We start from the raw sequence: 13,624 nt of genomic DNA on the forward strand, positions 1-13,624 counted from the left end.
AAGCACAACCCAACGCGTGTACCATTGTTTTTTTAAAGTGGGGAGGGGGGGGGGGGCACACTTTTCCGAAATCTTGACGAGCAAAGACAAAATTGAATATATAAAAAATTAAAAAAAAAAACTTTTTCGTAACCCTTCAAAATCCTAAACCGGGGGGGGGGGGGGGCTGGTGAGGCGAAGTACCTCAAATTTTTATTTTCGGGTTTATTAGGTTAATTTACCTGTGATTATTTTCCTGTTCCTAAAAATTGGATAGGGGGACTCCTACAAAATACAATTTATTGTATTTCCGGCAAATCTTAAAGACATTACACGTACTCCAAAAACGTTTATTTTTAACATTGTATACGCAGAGCATGAAAAGTATCTTCATGTCAAATTTTGTCCAAAGGAAAAAATTCTGTAATAATCTGTTGAAGATTTATAGTTAGTCTTTCTTGTTCATTTCGCGTGAAAACAAAAATGCATGGTTGGCTTTTATTATTTCATTTGAGAAAAAAATTGAAGAAAACAAACCACAATGGTTGAAAATACGTTAAGTTTGATAAACATATAAATATGCTACAATTAAACAATATATAGGATAAAAACAAATTAGATCAACTCCGAGTTAATAATCACCAAAAATATCAATATATATATATGCATACAAACGGATTTTGTTTAAGAAACAACCATTTATACAAAATACGGTTGAATGTAAATACAATCTCTTTACTTTCACCATTTATATAGATAGTGCAAGAAGCCTATTACCAAAAAGAAAACAGATTGTTTCAATTTTATCCTAGTTTGATGGACTTTTTCAAAGCATGTAGAAAATTTAAATTTCAGTTTATTTTCAGATATAAAATCATGATACTAGTAACTTATAATTTTCCCTTTGTTTATATTTCTATCTATTCACCACATGTTCGCAGATTACCGTCTAAAAATATATTAAATAAAATTATAACTAAATAGAATGATGTGTTGATTAGAAAAAATATCAAAATTATAGTCAATGGATATAGAAAAATACATTCAGATAAAAATGGAGTAAGGGAAACATATCAAATGCAGAACCCTTTAAAGCATTTTTGATGCATGAAATATTCGGACATATTCCCGAAAGTTCAAAATGAAAATTATTTAATTCATAATTTTCATTCAAGCCCCCCCCCCCCCCCCAAGATAAATATTGGATTTTTGTAAACGAGAAGGAGTTACACGTGTAACAATTCTCTCATGACGTTACATAGCTTACTAACCAACTACCAATGTTACCGTTAAATGACGATAATACATAATCTTCTATTACACGTGCATTGGAGCGCGATTTGTTATGGCGACAATTGTGCTTCAAGACCATAAAATGGGGATACAGTCGAAGTAAAAATTTTTGGATTCGCATGAGTCTTATATATGTAAATTCTAAATGCAATAAACCCATAGCCATTTTTTTTTTGCCATGAAATAGAAATCAGTTAATTTAGATTATTTAAATTGTTTTAAAAACAGTTAATTGTAACTTTACAGTCGAAAGACATATACATATATTTTTATAAATAAGCGATGTCGAATTTCAAGTGAACCTTTCATCATCGTTTTACATAAAATTTCCCTTACACAACACCAAAAAAAAAAAATCATAACTGTATGAAGCCATGTTCCTTGAAAAATCAATGTAAATAAAAAATGATGACCACAATGAAAAATAAATAAATAAATAACAAATTAAGAAACTTACATAAAACAAGATGGCTTGTCCCTCATCTCATAGAAAATACCAGGTGACAGCGAACTTCAACGTTGACCCGAAATGACTTTTTTCTCCCTCCGATTTAAAAAAAAATGTTGAAAAGAAAACCTCTTCACGCGAATCGATTGACCACAGTCCGAACGAAAATCGTCTGTCTGTGATGCAGAGACCAAAGATCTTTTAACGACAAACAAAGACTCCCCTCTTGTCTGGAACTAATTGGCTAGCGCGATCTGATTACGAGCATGTAGATGTATGGGCGATATATACTTAAAAGTTGACGTCGGGTCAAGCTGTTGTGTCAGTATGACCCTTTACGCGCTAAACGACTGTGGGTGTTTACATATATAATTATGGACGGCTGCCTGCGCTTTCAACCTGCCACCGACGTTTCATATAAAATCACAAATACCCTGCAAAGTCATTTTGTCACATTTTCTTTTTTTGTAATTATCGACATTTGACTGTATATTGAAATAATAGGTATATTTAGTGACTAGACACTCAAATCCGGAAAAGTATGTCAGAGGATATTTACATTACGGGTTCATTCCGCGGTCATGCCCTAAGTACCTGCTTTTTCATGACGCAGTCACAACAAATCCCGATTCTAGACTCCATAAAAAAGGAAGCCCTCATTTTTTTCAAACAATATTAATATTTACAGTATTAATAACATTATTTGTACATTGGTCGATCAGATTCCGTTTATAGCTTTTAAGAGTCAATCGGAGGTAACTAAAAAAAAAAAATGATATATATGATATCCTCTCCGCGCGAAGAATTTGCCGGTGCTAGTAAATGTCTGATGAGTCTGTGTGTAAGAGGTAATGGCGGGGTCAAATACGTCATTACATCACCCTAGGTCCGGCTCTCTAACGTTATTATATACACAAGGCCGCGATCGATAACGTTTTATGTAATGTCGCCAGGACTATATAGGAAGGAGATTGCTAAACAAGACAGATCGTCCTACCAGGGATGTTCATACATCCCTGGTGCTACCACGTATCAGGCAGAATCACCCTCTATACCTTTTCGCATTTCCTTATACAATGTATATCTGTTTTGACCTATGAATAAAAATAACACGATTTAAAGAAAAAAAACCATCTAAATTTGTGAACACCCCAAATTTTATTTTACACGTGAATGAGTGATTGTCATTTTGTTTTTCGCCTTTAGATTTGTTAAAAAATAAAATTAATCTATTATCACCATTACCTAAATTTTAGAACAGCAAAACATATTTTATATGGTTTGAAATGTATCTTGTTAGTGAACAAGGAAGCTGAAATGACTTAAAACGAGTTTCATTTCGGTAGACTTTTAAGGAATTATTTGCACATACATGCACCATTATAATTTTTTGTTGAAAATTGATTGGCTGAAAAATAATTTAATATCGTAATAAAGAATGTTGCTTAGGTAACAGTAAGACTAACATCAAATACGCATTAATTTGCCTGACGTAACATTTAAAGAGCAATTCTCTGTAAGCACTTAAACTTTATCGGCACGCATAGAAACCGATTTTGTCGAAAATTTTCAAAAATGTAGACCTTATTAAACTATCTAAAAATCACATGTCAAATTATCTATATACTGACCAGTTTCCATGGAAACTCGATTCAAATTTCAATTTTTATCAAAAATTGACCATTTTTACTGCAGAGTTATAAAAAAATAATGCAGCAAGCTCAACGTTTCACAAGCATAGAATTAAAATAATTAAATCTTCGGCTATCAAAAAATGCAAAAAAAAAAAAAAACCAAAAACAAAAAAAAAAAAAAAAAAAAACATGATGGGGAAGCTATCTTTATTGTGGTGAAATAATTAGTTGAAAAATGGTTACATTTTTTGGAAAATGAATTATCTCCCTTTGCAATTTAGACATCTTTTGTGCTGAGAGTTCAAAAAGAGAAGTGTTGAAACAGCATAGTCAACAAAAAGTGTTTTTCCCCCAAAATCTTGAAAATTTTATCTTTATTTTCATTATGACCCATAGATATTGTCACCACACCTCTAATATGGACCACTATTAGTGTTTCTGAAATTCCATCCAATGCCTTATCATGTTTTTATAGTGCAGTTGGACTTAACGAATCTTCAATGTTACTTCAGGTTTGTAGTTTAATTAATATCAGTTATGCATATGAATGACTGATTAACTCATATATAAAAAGAATTTCCCAGTTATAATAAGTACATTGTTCCTCTGGAACTTATTTTATATGTATGTGTTATTAATGTTTCTTTCAATCATAATCTAAATTTGTAAAAATATGAGTTGTTTCCCTTTTATAACTCTTTCCCGGGTTTGATTTTGCTTCCACCACTTTTCGCTTGATATTTCGATAATAATAAACACCTTTGTGCTCAAACTACGTTCATCCACCAATATGAAAAATGTCCAGAATATCTGTTTTGAAATGCCCCCTATATATACCGCTTCAAGTTTCAATACACATCCCAAAATAGAAAGTCTACGGGGATTTTGCGTTACATCAGCCGTTAATAAGCCCGGATAGCGTTGAAAAATTGCGCGAGGTGTCCCGGGTACTTCCGAATGGAGAAAAGATGTAAACAATTCCCATTATAAATCTCCGTAAGATATTTGTTTTCGTTCCTGTAAACTTTTATGATTTGTCAATGAAGATATCTTAGATATTTTTCGATTCATCGATTTCAACTGTACTTCTCTCACAGGGTTGTATTTTTTTTAAAATTAAAAATCATCAAAAAGTGATGGAGGCAATAACTTGGGACGGACCTCCAATCTCTGTATACTATAAAAACAAACTATAAAAATCAATACACACAAAGAAACCCAAACTAATTAAATCTGTAAACAAGGAAAAATGTGGGCAAAAACATAGCTATTACATATAAATTGAATAATATAAAAATTATTTCATTAAAGAAACCCCTCCCTCACCCCAAAAGATTGGAAAATACAGCACACAAAAACACAAATGTATACTTTGTATGACGCTGAATAAAAAGCTTTTAATTCAGGTAAGCTAAAAACATAAGTGTGATAAAATATTCCTTATTTTTTCAAAATTTGGTAATCATTACATAATGAAATAAAACACAAAGACATAAACTGGCTATTATACATTGAATTGAACGAAATTGTTTCTAATGTTTCCATGGTAACGGTTGTCAATATTTCTTACCTAGATTCACTAATTTGTAAACAATTTGTATTACAAACACTCTCAATTATTGCAAATGTAGAATTTCACCTATTTTCTTCTTAAATGATCACAATTTACACATATTTATAAATCATAGTAAGGGTTTTAAAATGTTTGAAAGTTGTAAAATATACACCTTTGTTTCCATGGAAACAACAATTTTGAGGTAACTTCCCCATCATGTTTTGATTGTTTTTGATAACAGAAGTCATTTCAGGATTGGTATCGGTTTGCATCAACCTGTCCACAAGAATTTATAGGGCATCACCAAAAATGCCTCATTTCTAGGTGTTTTACAAAGCCATTAACCAAGTACTTTTAAGCCCTTGGTACAATAAAGAAAAATAAATTCTTTCATTTACTAAATGTATTATTCAATAGTTAAGATGTAATGCTTCGATACTTTGATGAAGATTTATATTTAAACAGAAAAAGTGTGTGTTTCAGTCTAGATCAAGACCATTTTGTCCTAAGAATGATGCGTATGTGTATCCATGGTAACAGAGTTGCCTAGCTACCAACTTTAAGTGTTTTTTTTTTAAAGGTATATGATAATATGCATCATATTAAAATTTGAGAAAAATCGGTGACTATGCGTGCCGAACCTTCTATACAAGTGTTTAAATGCTTACAGAGAATGGCTCTTTATTTTGTAAATTTATAGTTAATGTCAATTTAAAGGTCAAATGATCTTACTTTCTATACCAAATGACAGAAAACTAGAAATAAGACATAAATATAAAAAATAGCTGCCCAATTTATGCTCAAATAATCTGGGTTGGTAAAATTGTAAAAATTGGGTATCTTAAAGGGACTTGATATCAAATTCTTATTTTTTTTTGGTACAATATGGCTTACATATGCATTTTGAATAGTTGACCAAAGTTCGAATGTTAGAAGTCAAATAATATGAGAGAACCAGGGGTCGAGTCTCATATTTGTTTACAAATACTGAAAATATAAGGAATTACCGTTTCTTTGACACAATGACTCGTGGTAAACAAGATAAACTGATTCAATCATTTCATAAATAATATTATCAACAGATAAATCAACATTTGATTGAAAACTAATTAAGCCAATAAAACACATGTGAACAATAACAATTAATACTTGAGATTTGTTAACAAAACAAAGAATTTCAAACTCTGTTTCTTGTCACTCAAGATTTAACGTTCAAATTTTGAGGAGGCATTGACTATACCCATATTAACAAATCTAAACATTAAAAACTGAAAAATAAAATTTAAAATTTCAAGCCCAAATCGTGTCTAAGTCCCTTTAAAGGGGCATGGTCACGATTTTGGTCAAATTTTATTTTTCTGTTTTTATTATTTACAATGCTTTAGGAATGCATTTCTAATGATCAAAAGAATTTTGAGAGTCAATCGTAGAGTTATAAGCAAGATACATGGCTCACAACTCTTTGTAATGTCAACAAGGCTCGTGTCATGTTTTTGTTTACATACGTTAAATATACCAGTAAAAATCTTTTTCAAACTGAGTTGTCTATCTTCTTATTCATTTTAAGCATAAACAAACAGTTCCTAACGTTTAACACATTATTTTTGGTCAAAAACTGTAATTTTCACTTCAACATTCAAAATGTAAACAAAGGCTTTGTTTACAGAGCAAAGAATATTAAGCTCTGCAACTCGCTTATAACTCAACAAATAACACTCAAATTTTGGTTGCATATTGAAAATGCCTTACTGAAGCATTGTAAACATTAAAATCGGAGAAATAGTTTTTGACCATGCCCCTTTAAAGGATGATGTTTACTCGGAATAAAAAATACCATCTATTGATTATTATAAACCTCTAATTGAAGTGCTATTTTTACACTTTTGAAGGATCTTTTTGCAATTAACATATCAGGCACGTAGCATTTTTGCTGGCCCCCACTTTTTTCACAGCAACTAATTTTTTTAAAATTTACATATAATAAATTGAATTATCATGGAGTTGGCCCCAATCCCACTTTTTTGGAGGATGTAAAAAAAATGATATGGAAATAAGGAAATTAGGATTGAAATAGAAGTTATATACTTTGCCCCCCCCCCCCCCCTTCATCCCCGGATAAGGATTTTGAAGATTTTGGGAAAGTCTTATTTTCGTTTTTTTTTTTTTTTGCTTGTCAAGATTTTTTGGATAAGTCTGGCCCCCCACTTTCAAAAACGATGCTACGTGCCTGCATATGTATTGCCAATGAAATAAAAACACCTGAGCTCTGCTGGAGACGTACAAGAAACTGTCATGGCATCAATTGTGTGGCGCACCTAATGCAATACAGCGCCACATACTTGTTAATGCAAAAACAAAACTTTTGCTGTATTCATAACAAGCACGGGGTTGGGATGAAGCTGATCATGAAACAAGAGCACAGTGCAAGATGACAGAGAACAACAGCTCATAGAACATTTGAAAGAATATCTACTCTTTGTTCTAAGCATGCGTAGTTCCAGCAAACAAAACCTTCAAAACAAAACAAAACTCACCCCCTTAAAATATAAAATGGAAAATTAAACCCTCAAAACAAAACAAAAAACCGAACAAAAAACAACAAACAAAAACGAACAAACAAGAAGGTATATGCTATGCGCTAGCGTTAATTCGAAATGGTCTGCGTTTCTGAAAGGTAATGTAATAAAATAAAAAATCACACCCCTCGCGAAAAAAAGCTCACACATGTTTTGGTAGCATAGAACAGTTTTTATAATGATAATCCAATTGCAAGTTTTTACATTATAGCCAGGGGGTGTGCGTCTTCGAACTTTGTCACTAGAATTTTCTCTGCTCTCATATATTGAGCCCGAATACATTTGATTCACTTCCTGTAAGGTCTAATGTCTATTTCTGAGAAAATTGTGCAGAATTTTTAAAGGATTTTTTTCTTATAATTTATCCTTCACGGTTAGTTCATTGCTTAGAGTTGACTATTTGTATCAAGTGCCTATCGCATCTTTACATATCAGAAACTTACAGCTATGATTCAAAAGTATAAAAGTATCTCCCATCTGTCTAATTTTCATGTTATTTTACCTTCCGACGATTTTTAACTTGGAATTTCACTTCGTTACGCCAATAGTTTCACAAAAGTCAAAGCCGGAAGTCTTACATATTACATCCGATTTTCATGAGCTAATATAAGGTACTAAATGTTGCAAACCAATGTCAATATAATCTATTTCTCGAACTATTAATTAATGATAATTATCTTACTAATAGTAACAATCTGCGGAAGGGATATTCTATTGCTCTGTGTATGTGGTTATGTATTTTGTTTTTGCAAGTATTTACTGTGTAAATGTGCACACGTTGACGAGTTTGCAGTTGGAATCATTTACATGAAACTTAAGTTAACGCATGATTTTATTTTTCCTTGATAACTTCAAAGCGGCGTAACTCCATTATATTTGCATCGATTTCGATGCGATTTATTGCAATAAATTTTTATAGATAAAATCAATAAATATCACATCAGCTGGGCTGCAAATGCCTTTTAAGAATTGCAACTAATCGTTTTTAAAGAAGTAACTATCATTATGTAAACCTTAACGATAAAACAGGAAGAGTTTCTAATTTTTCGTAGAATTGAAAATTGCTGTACTTCTTTCTAAAATTCATGAAATGATTTTTAATGATAATCAGTATAGTTAGCCAGCCACATCACACACAATACAACGCTTTTGAGAGTATTCCACTTTTGCAAGAATATTCGCGAAGCAGTAACTTAAATATTGTTCGCATAATTAAAAAAAATACCCCCTACCTAATAATCATATGTATAAACTTGATTTTGACCCCCGTGCGTGCACGGGTTGACATTGCATATGATATCGGACATTTACGAAATAGATACATCAACACACCGTATATTGTTGACATTTGCATGCCTACAATAATGCTATTAGTTTCAATACACTCTGCTGAGTTGGAATAATGTAACTGTGTCTGGGAAAAGGCGTTCACCACAGTTATAATGCCTCCCATATACCGTAACGTAGCAGAAAATTGCAGAATCGCTCCAAAACGATTTTGGAGAAAATTGATAATGTTGCATTGAAAATAACAGTCAAATTGTTCATAACAAACCCTTTTGAAGCTGTAAAAGACTTAACTCACTATGCGTTAAGTCCCTTTATGGAGACGACAGAGTAAGCCAGTCCAGGAAAGATAATTCCTGTTTTAAGGGCCCATGTTATATCCCGTGTAAACCCCTATTGCCCATATTAGGAAATTTCGGTAAGAACATGCGCAAATAATCCGCATTTCGACCTCCTTTTGCTGCTGACGCATAAGACGCATAAACTGATTACTTATACCATATACCGGAATCATCATCGGAAGCATAAGTGCATTATTTTGTGCGCCGTAAATTGCAGATTATTACTATTGGAGGCACTGTAGCTCCCAGGTCGTCCATCCGAATTTTTTCAGACCGGGAGCTACAGACCTGCAGCTGATTATTTTAGAGCTTTTGTTCATCTGCTGAATCCAAATATGAAATTCCTAGCCGAAAAACTATGACTTCAAGACTTGGGAAAAAGAAAGAAGAAATGAAAATAAAGTTAGCAGGTGAAATAAGCAAACTGGATGATATATCCATTACACATGATGGATGGACTAGCATAAACACTGAGAGTTTTTGCACAGTGACTAGCCATTATATTAATAAAAACTGGGAAATGCGCAGTGTTGTACTCGAGACCAAAAAAGTGACTGGAAGTCACACAGCAGAAAACATAAAGAACTCACTGATCGAAACCAAAAATATCTGGAAATTGCCAGAACCTACTGCAGTGACAGACAATGCTGCCAATGAAAGAAAAGCGTTTGATCTACTTGAATGGTGCAGATTTGGTTGCCATGGTCACAGCATCAACTTAATTGTCAAAAATGCCCTGGCCCTACCTGAGTTATCAAAAGTTATTGCCATAGGTAGAAAATTGGTCACCTTCCTTCATCAGAGTTCAAGTGTCACAGATTTACTTATAAGCAAACAACAAATTCTGTTAACTGAAGATCTGAGAGGACACAAACTTATAATGGATTGCCCAACACGATAGAATAGTACATACAGTATGCTTGAGAGATTATTGGAACAAACTCCTGCTATCATGTTGGTTATAAGTGACAGCAGTTGTGCAAAAGCTGCAGCAAATACACCTAAGTTCTTTGCATAAAGTTTTGATGAACTGTCTTTAGTAGAGAGGCTTGCTGCTGCACTCAAACCTTTCATGAAGGCAACACACTGTGTTTGTGGAGACAAGTCACCTACACTTCACAAAATTATACACCTGCTGATAAAACTGTCCAAATGTGTGGAAATAGATTCTGAGGACCCAACTTTGATCAAGAAGATTAAAGAAAAAATGAAGTCAGAACTTCAGAGCAGAACACAAGACAGGGAACTGGCACTAATGGCATGCATGCTCAATCCATTCACTAAAGATCTGGACTTTTTACCCACAGAAGAACGCCTTTGTGCACATCAGCTTCTTTTGAGAATTGCCTTAAATTCAGATGAAAAAGCAGCAAAAAAAATTAAGATTAACAAGGAGAAAGGGATTGATGACAATGACAACGAATTGAATGAAATGCAAAGGGAGCCTGAATTACCCGAACCAGAACTACCTAGAATGATAACAGAAGTTGAACAAGTTGCTGTCCTTAAAAAAAGGACTACAATACGTGGACCATTTGCATGTGTTTCCAACGAAAACGTGAAAGCCTGTAGATTATCAGAGATTCCACCGACTCTAGCCCTCTGCTTTTAACATTGTATTACGTATACATGTATGTATAGCCCTGACTTTTTATCTCAGAATTTAAAGGATTCATACTTTTAAAATAATTTTGATCTATCTATGAATGAAGTTTCCATGTAAAGTATCAGGCATTCGGTGAATTCTACTATTTGCGCACACATTACGATTCGCACTACTTTGTTAACTATGCAGTGACAGCTTTGTGTAAATTAAAAATTTCATATTTTGATGCATTTTTCTTGAGATTCAAACTTTTATAGTGACATAATTAAATGCTTAAAGAAATTAATCGGGAAGTTCTCTAGCCTCGACTACGTTAAGTTACATGTGTATTCGGAAAACAACAAAACATTGCAAATTATGCTATTTGATGCATGTTGTAGTTTCGGCATAACATTAACTTATTTCATAATACTGGTAGTTCATATCACATGCCAATAATTTCTTTAAAAGGAATACTTTGTTTCTGTACTGTTTACCGACAACTTTACAATTACAGCGCCTTTGAACTTATATGTGCATATGGCACGGAATTCCGATCCCGATTCAGATAAATGTGTTAGCCTGGTTCCCTGAGCTACCCATTACGCACAGGAACCAAGCTAGCTCATGCGCAGGCTGAATTTTCCCCATTGCATCCGGTTTAACCTCGCTTATATATTTTCTGCGTGGACCTCAGGGTCCACGCAATCAGAAGATGTGGAAAGTGGACGGACCGTCTGAAGCCAAAAAGTTAAATCTAGGTGATTGTGATGAATTTCTACAAGATATTGTGTGTGTTGGGGAATCTGTTAAACCATTGAGAGATGTCATAGAACAGGAAGTAGGGAGATGCATTGGAGCCTCTCAGTGTGACACAGATTTAACCATACTTCAGTGGTGGAAGAAGAATGAAATTCATTATCCTAGATTGAGTGTTCTCGCAAAGAAGTATCTAGCTATTCCAGCTTCATCTGTGCCAGCTGAGAGAGTATTTAGTTTAGCCAGTCACTTGGTCAACAAGAAAAGAGCTCGTCTCAACCCATCCAACATTGACAATATTATTTTTATGAATAAAAACATGGAGTATTTTTGGTGAACTGACAATTTTGAATAGTGAACACTGAACAGTCTGACTTAGTATTACTGTCAGTAATACTTCAGTAATGTATTTGTTAGTTGTTAGTAAGTTACCAAATCACCATATGAATGACTGAATGTGTCTCAGTTTCAGAATTTCTTTACTTTCTGGATTGTTTAATTAACTTTTAAAAGCTGCTAGTTTTTTTTTATTGTATGTAATTAATAATCAAAGGCCGGAACGGCCATAAAGGCGTCGAGCTGATATTTTCTTTTATATATATTTATAAAATGATATCAATAATTTGAATTTTTGTACTAATAGTCGTATATCAAATAATGATTATTAGAATAAAAATAAGTAAATGAATTATGTTTTGTGTGCTTTAAAAACAAAAATAAGTATATTTCCTTATAAATTAGGTTGTGATGCGGTTATAATACAATAACTCATCATGGTTACAAATATCAAAGAAATTTCAAAGTTCAAAAATAAATTATATTTTCTTTCTGCTTTAAACAGTCTTTGAACAATTTTCAAGGTTCATAATTTGAATACATTTACAGTGTGTCCCTAATTATAATAATAAAACATACTTTTATTTATTTCATTTCCCGTTTGAAACAAGATTACCTATGGTATGGTTGTTTACAAACAAATCCAAAACACGTGCTATTTAAAATGCTCGACCAAACAACTGCATCATCGTGTTTATTTATGGCAGCAAAACCACTAGATACGTTTATCGCTTACATTCATAATTGAGGCCGTGCCCGATAACAAATAAATTTACATTTAAAATTTTATTTCTATCGGGCACGGTCTCCAATTAAAATGTAAGCGATAATCTAAAATAATATTTAGTGAATGTTTACACCTTATTGTATTCATCCGCCATTCTTGATTAGGCAAATTTATACTCATGCAATGAGTTGTCAACAACCAGGGAGGCAAAGTTGGATTTTTTGTACACAATGTAGTTGAATAAATGGAAGAAAAATCGTGTAATACGTTTAATAGTAAAGGGAACATATTTCTTGTTAAAAGGCGGTGCAGAGCATGAATTTTTTGACGATTGCCAATCCAGACGATCGCTAGAAGGCTGCCGAGCATTAGCTCGACGCCTAAATAAATGAAGTTCAGAATACTAAATTTATAGTTCTGAATTACTGTTGATGATAAAATGCAATGTAACCACTAACAAGTGTTTAAGAAAGCAAGAAACTAGTACAACACTAAAGTTTATTTTTAAGTTTTTATTTCAATGATAAATAAGTACATGTAAAGCTTTAAATTTTTAAATACAAAAGTTTTGTGGCAAGAGATCTTAAGTAAATTAAATTACAAAAGGCCAAATAACAAATTAGTTAACTGTATCTTGTTTATTAACATTTATTTGGCATTAAACTAAAAAAATAGTGAAAATTCCGATTATAATCGATAATTAGTTAGTTGTTGGAAACCAATAATCGATTATGAAAATCTCACCGATTCTCATCACTACCAGCAATGCAACAGTAAAGATGCCCAGCGTTCCCGCAGCCAGCTCAGTGTCAGCGACGCAACCAGGGCCCCACTGTGTTGCGTCTGGCTCTCGCCATGCAGCTGCCTTGAGATCCGCGCTCTCCTTTGACCCCGCAGCCAATGTAGTTTCAATGCCGCAATCCTTGCCCTCAAGCGTTGCCTCAGGATCCGCACATGTTCTTGCCTCCGGTGCCATCAAGTACTGCTTCTCGGTCATCTGTATCTAACCCATCCGGGAATGCATCTCCATCCACGCCAGGTAAGCTAACGCTTGCCAATACCTTTCCAAATTATTTTCATGCTACATATCCCCACTTGGCTTCG

The sequence above is a fragment of the Crassostrea angulata genome, chromosome 3, assembly GCF_025612915.1.
Source record: "Crassostrea angulata isolate pt1a10 chromosome 3, ASM2561291v2, whole genome shotgun sequence".
NCBI lineage: Eukaryota > Metazoa > Mollusca > Bivalvia > Ostreida > Ostreidae > Magallana > Magallana angulata.